This window comes from Petaurus breviceps, unplaced genomic scaffold (genome assembly GCF_028583685.1).
Source record: "Petaurus breviceps papuanus isolate PSGF00001 unplaced genomic scaffold, PetGlider_PUasm1.0 110, whole genome shotgun sequence".
Classification (NCBI taxonomy): Eukaryota; Metazoa; Chordata; class Mammalia; order Diprotodontia; family Petauridae; genus Petaurus; species Petaurus breviceps.
Window position 1 is genome coordinate 353,556 of NW_027185597.1, and position 8,007 is coordinate 361,562.

Below are 8,007 nucleotides of genomic sequence, written 5' to 3' on the forward strand. Positions count from 1 at the left end.
AAAGCAACTGACCTGGAAAATAGATCCAGGAAGGATAATTTTAAAATTATTTGGCTACCTGAAAGTCATGATCCAAAAAAAGAGCTTGTATAACACCTTTCAAGAAATTATCAAGGAAAACTGCCCTGATATCCTAGAACCAGAGAGTAAAATAGTCATTGAAAGAATCAACTGATCACTTCCTGAAAGAGACGCCAAAATGATAACTCTTAGGAATATCACAGCCAAATTTCAAACTGTCAGGTCAAGGAGAAAATACTACAAGCATCCAGAAATGAAAAGAAATTCAAATATCAAGGAGCCAGAGTCAGATAAGTCACAGTGGGGCAAGGTAATGGGTAAAAGTGAAATAGAAGAGGCAGGAGGGATAGAAAACAAGAGATAAGCATATACATAAAAACAAAGTTCAGAAATAGAATAGGTTTGGGAATGTGAATGTCTATATGTGTATATGTGAGGGAACAATACATATATATTTAAATGAGAATAGATCTAAATTCAGAAGAAATAAAATGGTAGGGACATAGAGAGGGGGGAGAGGAAAAAGAAGAAAAAGATCTTTAGAGGGGAAAGTAAAAGAATAGGTAAAATAGAGGTATAGAAGGATGTTTAAATTTATGGGAATGGAAGCACGGGGAAGGATCCTTGAAGGGGGGTAGGCAAGTCATAGGAGAGCAAGGTAGTGGGTAAAAGTGAAGTAGAGGAGGCAGGAAGGATAAGAAACAAGAGATATGCACAAAGATCAGGAGTGGAATAGGTTTGGGAAAGTATATGTCTATATATGTATATGTGTGTGTGTATAGCTACAGCTATGGAGAAACATGTAAACTTTATTGTAGCCTTCTGGGGGGAGGAGAGAAGGCATGTATATATTTATAGCTATAAAGAAACATATCTAACCTTTATTGTGGCCTTTGGGGGAGGTGGGGAGAGGGGAAAAAAAGAACAAAGTAAAAAAGTGCATAGCATAGAACAAAAGAAAACTCACAAGGAAGCAAAGAAAATATGGACAATTCTCAACACAAGTATTATTTATCATATAAGTTTTCTTGAAATGAGAATTTATTGTTACATATTTTGAATCCTCTCTTGTGTCCTGCTATTTACATGATATGATTTTATTTCTTTCTAACTTTGTATTTAAATTCCAACATTTAAGTTTATGATATGTTTTTGTTTCTTTTCTCTATTCTGTATTTGTGTTCTGGCATTTGAGTCTAAAGGAAAATTTTAGGGAAAAAAAGATGCAAAAACAGATCTTCTAACTCCACACCAAGTATTCTCTTTACTATACTACTTGCTACCTATAAATAAGAGGATACCTGAATTTGGTGTCACAATTTTTTGTTTGTTTATTTGTTTACAGTTACTTATATGTTCATATGTATGTGTTTATCAGTATGTAATCAAAATCTGACTACTCAGGTCTCAGAGTTAGCCATAGTTGAGTATTATTTGGAGTTATCATGTATATAGGTATAAATTTTGGAAAACTCTGTCACAGATCAATCCGAAACATTCTATTTCTGTGGAATGTCAGCTTAATTAGATTTTTAAAAGGCTTATTTATATCCTGAATACAAATTCTATTTTAATGGTAGAGCTGTTTGCAAAGTTGTCGTGTTACATACACAGTATTGTTCAAAGGTCTATGTAAAATGATCTATAGACCATAGCTGAAACATGCCTTCCTCTTCTTTGGAAGAGAGATTTTGGGTTAGAGGTACAGAATATATTGTTAGAAATAACTAAATCTTTTGTTTGCCTTGCTTTATTCTTTGTTTTAGGACAGAATTCATTTGGGACAGAAGTGGAATTGGGGGATCATGATGGTATTTGAAAATGGAAAAGGAATACCTAAAAATAAAATATAATAGAAATAAATTAATAATAGAATTATGCAAGATTAAAAAAAATTTAAAGGGGCAGCTAGGTGGCACAGAGAATAGAGCACAGGCCCTGGAGTCAGGACCACCTGAGTTCAAATCCAGCCTCAGACACTTGACACGCTTACTAGCTGTGTGACCTTGGGCAAGTTACTTAACCCCAATTGCCCTGCCTTCCCCCCTCCAAAAAAGCCCAAAACTAGCAGCTTCTACATTAAATGATCAGATGTTTTGGAATATGATATTTTGGGAGGCAAAAGATCTGGATTATGACCAAGAATCAAGTATCCAACAAAATTAAGCATAATCTTTTAGGGGAAAAGATTTAACATTCAATGAAATAGGAAACTTTCAAACTTTACTGATTAAAAGAACCAGAGCTAAACAAAAAATGTGATCTTTAAATACGAGACACAAGAGAAACATAAAGGTAAAAAGAAAATGGGGGGGGGAGGGAAGCATGTTATTCAATGAGGGTAAACTGTTTACATCCCTACATTTGGAAGATGATACTTTAACTCTTCAGAATTGTATCTCTATTAAGGTAGGTAGAAGAGTATACTTAGATAGGGAGTGTGGATATAAGTTAACTCTAATGTGATAATTAAAAAAATTTTAAGGTGAAAAAAAAAGTATTGTGCTGGGAGAAGAGGAAAGAGGGAGACCAAATGGGGTAAAATACATCACATGAAAAGGCATGAATAACCTATTACCGTAAAGGGAAAGAAAGGAGGGGGGTAAGCATTGTTTGAACCTTACTCTAATTAGATTTGGCTCAAAGAAGGAATGGCAGAGAAATCTATCTTACCCTATGGGGAAATAGGAGAAGAAAGAAGAAAGAAAAGTGGGGGAGGGCTGATAGAAGGGAGGAAAGAAAGGAGGATAGAAGTAGGAGGGGAAAGAAGAAATAAAAGAGAAAGGGGCTGAAGGAAGGGCAGATTGGGGAAAGTGGTGGTCAGAAGAGAGACAGGGTAAAAGGAGAGAGAAAAGTATGAACAGGAAAACAGGATGGAGGGAAATATACAGTTAGTAATCATAAATGTGAATGGGATGAACTCTCCCATAAAATAAAAGTGAATAGCAGAATGGATGAAAAAATCAGAACCCTATGATAACACTGTTTATAAGAAACACATCTGAAGCAGAGAGAGAGAGAGAGAGAGAGAGAGAGAGAGAGAGAGAGAGAGAGAGAGAGAGAGAGAGAGAGAGAGAGAAAGTAAAAAAGAAGAATATTATGCTTCAACTGAAATTTTAAAAAAAGCTAGAAAAAGAACAATTAAAATACCCAATTAAATATCAAATTAGCAATTGGGAAAATCAAAAAGATTAATAAAATTTAAAAAAATCTATTGAACTAATAAAATTAAGAGCTGGTTTTATGAAAAAATAAAATCGATAAATCGATAACAGTTGGAAGTAAAAGTTTAAAGTTAACATTATGTCCACATCATTTCAAAATTATCAGCACTTTTTGGAGTCCTGCTGGTCATACTGGTGATGTCTGGCACTTGTCTGAAATTTTCATATCACATAATCAAAAGGCACTCATAGCAGTGCCTAGATGATGATTTAGCACACACTACCAGGAAGAGAATCTTGGTTAATAATGATACACCTTGTAAATTATGCTCCTTTAATCTTTGACTTCAGTGTTCTTCTTTGCAATCTTATTTCCTCTTTATAATGGCTATTTATAAAATTATTTATTATACTGACTAGAAAGGGATAGTAGTCAGGGGGACTAGAACAAGATACAATTTTAACAGACACACATTTCCCAAAATACTCCCATTTCTTCTTTTGGCCTTATATATCTCTCTGGTGCTCCTTGGGTAGAGTTATTCAAATTCACCAGAATGGCTTCCCTTGAAATCAAAGCTAAGGGGCAGGAAAGCAGGCAAGCAAGAGAATGGGAAAGACATTTAAGTTCCTGTTACAAAAATATCCATTTTGAAATTTGCATATAAAAAAGTTTAGCCACTTCCCATTGTTTATAAAATCTGTTAATATTTCAAATGGAAGTAGAAGTAGTAATAGATGATACTTTACTAGTGTGGTCATAATCTAAGTGAACATACAATTTAAGGATTATGCCTCAGTTTAATATATTAATGTCAGAACTTAGTAAAAAAAAAAAAAGTCCAAATTTGAATTGTTTTTTTTTTTAGGCCAAAACAATAGTTTATTACTTCAGCATTCAGCAACATCTCAACCATCAAAAATAAAACTCTAACACCAAGGATGGAAGGAAGAAGCTGCATCAGGAGCCCCCCAGGGTACCACAGGCTGAAAGAATGGTGGTGATTCATTCGTCCAATAAATTAGGAAGCGCAGAATTCGGGGGCCCACTGCTCATTTCTGGGCTGGCATAAGGTCATCGATGGACTGGCCCTGCTCCAAAGCTTCTCCATCTCAATGAGCAACTTCACACCATCCACCACCATATGCCCCAGCGCCACCTCCAAGAAGCCCAGTCAGTCAGCATTGGAGATGTCAAAGATGCCACCAGCAGCTGCTGTGTTCACACCCTCTGTCCCTCTCTTCTTCAGCCTCAGTTTCTTAAGCACCTCACCAAACTTCTTGAGCTTGCCCAGATGGGGGAGCTTGATGTGGACACCTGCACAGAAGCCTGTGCCCAGGTTAGAGGGGCATGTCAGAATGTAGCCCAGGTAAGGATTCCACATGAACTCTTAGTTCTTGGTCTTAAAAAGGGTTTCGATCTGGGTGAGCCCCATGCAGAAATGTGTTACTTCATGTTACCTCCCTTCTGCTTGGAGTTGACCTTCAGGTGATCTTCCTCATTGATCCACACCAGAAAGGACTTGTTGTCATTGTACCAAATGCCCCTGCCATCAGGCCAGTCTCGGGCCATGCCAGAAGCCAAGAGGAGTGGGGAGACAGGCTTGTTGAAGAGGAAGTGGTCATCATTCAGCTGCTATTGTTCCTGCTTAGTCATGTTCTTCAAAGCATAGTACTTGCCATTCAGGTCATCTTCCAGGCTGGCTGGAGCTTCCACAGACAGCTTCTCTATGGCCCAGTGCTCACCTTGGCTACAATGTGGGGGCAAGCAGAATCCTCAGATGCTCTGGCCAGTTCAGACCTGAGAACTCAGCACATAGTTAGGATCTAGGTCATCACCACCCTGCAGATTGTCAGGGTTAAGATCAGTCATGCTCATCTGAAGGCTTGTAGCCTCCATGGCGGTCGTCAATGATAGGATCAAACAGTTCCTTGAACACGTAGCTCTCTTCATCTCCAGCCACACAGCCCACAGTCATGATGAATGGGTGCCATGGATTGTCCACACTGGTCTGGATGACATCATCCAGTGTAAAGCTGCTTGGTGTAGCCTTATCTCAGAGTTTTTCATGGAGCTCAAGAGTCAGCATCTTAGACATATGGTTGTTGTTCGAGAAGAGGTCAGGATATCCCTCCTCGGAGGGGAATCGGGACTTCAGCATGCTGTGGCCATTGGAGAATGGCATGATGGCAGGAGGTAGGGTGCTCCAAGGGTCGAAGAAGGTGAAAAGGTTGGGAGGAAGCTGCTGCTACTGCCCCTACTGCACTTCTATCTCAGGCCACTGAAGTCCAAGTTGGTACTTTTTCTTAATTTAGGAATTTTCAACTGAACTGATGCATTAGTTTGGTTTTAGATGGGGGGAGGGGAGGGAGAAGAAAAGGGAGAAAGAATTCACCCCAAATCTAGACAAATCATTTAACATCTAAGAGCCTCCATTTTATTATCTGTAAAAATGAAAGCATTGATCTGGATGACCTCTCCTCCTATCTTTAAATCTATGGTCCTGTGATGTGGTATATGCCTACTGTGGCCAGCGCAGTTGGTGGGCTAGCAAGTGGTGAGAATAACAAGACAGGGGTGTAATCAATAGTCTGTTTATTACAGGACCATTTCTTACAGAGCCATAGATGCAAGGAGCTCAAAGAGTTTTTATGCTCCCACCTTCCCCCAGGAGAATGTAGACAATGTAGAAAGATCCTACATCAAAGGAATGCAGATAATGTAGAAGGAGCCTCCCTTAATCCTGTTCACTATTTACCCTTGCTTAAGGTTAGTTACTTATTAGGGTATTATTCTAGGACCATATCCAGAGGTATAAACAAAAAAGATTACAAGCCCTCTTGCTTATCTGCCCAGTAACCTTTGCATGTAACTGTACAGGACAGGGGAATATACCTTAGCGAGGTCAAGGGATGCCAAATCATTACCTTCATAATACATCCTCCTGCTTGTCTGCCCTGTAGCCTTTCAGATAATAATATAGGGAAGGGGAACATTTCATTAGTGAAGCCGAGAAACTTCTGAAAGTTCTCTACATGTGCCTATATACCATAGCCATTGATAGGGGTGGGGAAGCAGGTATCTAGAGAAAGTGAAAACAGGAAGGGAATTTTGATTTTTTGTTGTTTCGTTCAGTCCTTTCAGTAGTATCCAATTCTTCCTGAACCTATTTGCAGTTTTCTTAGCAAAGATACTGGAGTGGATGCATTTCCTTCTCCAACTCATTTTATAGATGAGAAAAAAAAAAGGCAAATTAAGTGACTTACCCAATGTCACACAGCTAGTAAGTGTCTAAGGTCAGATTTGAACTCAGGAAGATGAGTCTTCCTGATCCCGGGACCAGTTCTCTATCCTCTGTGCCATCTACCTATCACCTTACTGGTCTTTCCTTTCCCCTGTTCTCATCTTTGTCTCCCTTTCTGTTTTCCTTCTCTCTTCCCTTTTGCATATCCTTCTATCCCCTCCCTCTTGCCTTTTTCTCATTATAGATTTTTTTTCTTTCTCACATCTGTCTCTCCATTTCAACCCTCCCTTTCATTCTTATGTCCTTCATCTTTTTCTTCTTTTCCCCTCTGTTTTTCCTGTACCTTTCTATCCTATCTTCCTTAGTGGACCACAATAAAGGCTAAAACTTAAGTGTAACTAAGTTAAGAAGGTGTTGAATGGGTCTTTGGGGCCAAACAGATTTTCTGTTTATTAGTTGAGCATCAGTGACCTTTCTTGCTGGGCAAGAACTCCCCTGCATTGAATGACAGTGTTTTACCTCTGTAACTCTCTTTTACATATGCACAATTACATTAGCTCATCTCTATGATCATGTACTTTCAAGAAATATAGCATTCTGTTAACTATAAATCTTTAATCTAGTAATCCAACCATGAAATGCATTGTCAACAAACTTTGAAGATGCCTCATAAAAAGACAGAGTAATTGTTGTTTCTGATGACTTTAAGCAGAATAAATATGGAGTAGGAAAAATCATTCTCCAAAGTTCCACAGATATTGGAAGTTAAAAGGAGGCATTAAAAGTCTATAATTACTGAATTTTAAAGTTGAAAGAGATTCAGCACTCATTTAGATCTACCCAAACCTCAAAGAAACCTCCTCTATAACATACCCAATCAGTATATTCCAATGTCTGCTAGAAGACCTCCATAAAAGTGAAAATCTACTCCTTTTGAAGATAGCCTATACCCTGGGCCAGTTCTAATTATTAGGACATTGTTTCTGACATTAAGCCCTAAATATGCCTTTTTGATGTTTTCATCCATAGCTCGAAGTTTTTGCCTTCTGAGGTCAAACAGAAGGCTATTTGTTATGGCTTCTCAAATACTTAATGAGTTATCATGTTTCTTCTGAAGCTCTTCTTTTCCTGGCTAAACCCCCAAAGACTTGTTATCTAATATGGACTGAAGGCCTTCACCATTGTTCTTGTCATCTTTTAGATAATCTTTAGATTATAAATATCTGTCATATAGATAATAAAAACTGTGATGCTCCAAACTGGGCATGAAGGGAATTATCACTTCCTTTTCCCCTAAAACTGTGCTTATATTAAGGGCAGCTACCCCGTGTTTCCCCGATAATAAGACACTGTCTTATTAATTTTTTTGGACAGAAAAACACCAGAGGGCTTATTTTCAGGGGAGGGCTTATTTTAATGAACATTGACAGCAATTTTAATAAACAGGTAAATGTGAACAAAAAAAATGTACCTTTATTCTATAAGCAAATCACTGGGGAAGAACAGGATGACGAGCTCACTGCTGCAGCTCTGATTGGATGCAGCTCGGAGCACGGCGTGCGTTTCACAGGGGGGGG

The 8,007-nt window shown here is 38.3% G+C and overlaps 1 long non-coding RNA gene and 1 pseudogene across 3 annotated transcripts in view; one reads left to right on the forward strand and one right to left on the reverse strand.

Moving 5' to 3' along the window:
* LOC138155999 (uncharacterized) overlaps positions 1 to 8,007 on the forward strand; it is a 120,224-nt gene that overhangs the window by 29,399 nt on the left and 82,818 nt on the right. The window lies entirely within an intron of this gene.
* On the reverse strand, positions 4,059 to 7,945 carry LOC138155639 (creatine kinase B-type pseudogene; annotated as a pseudogene).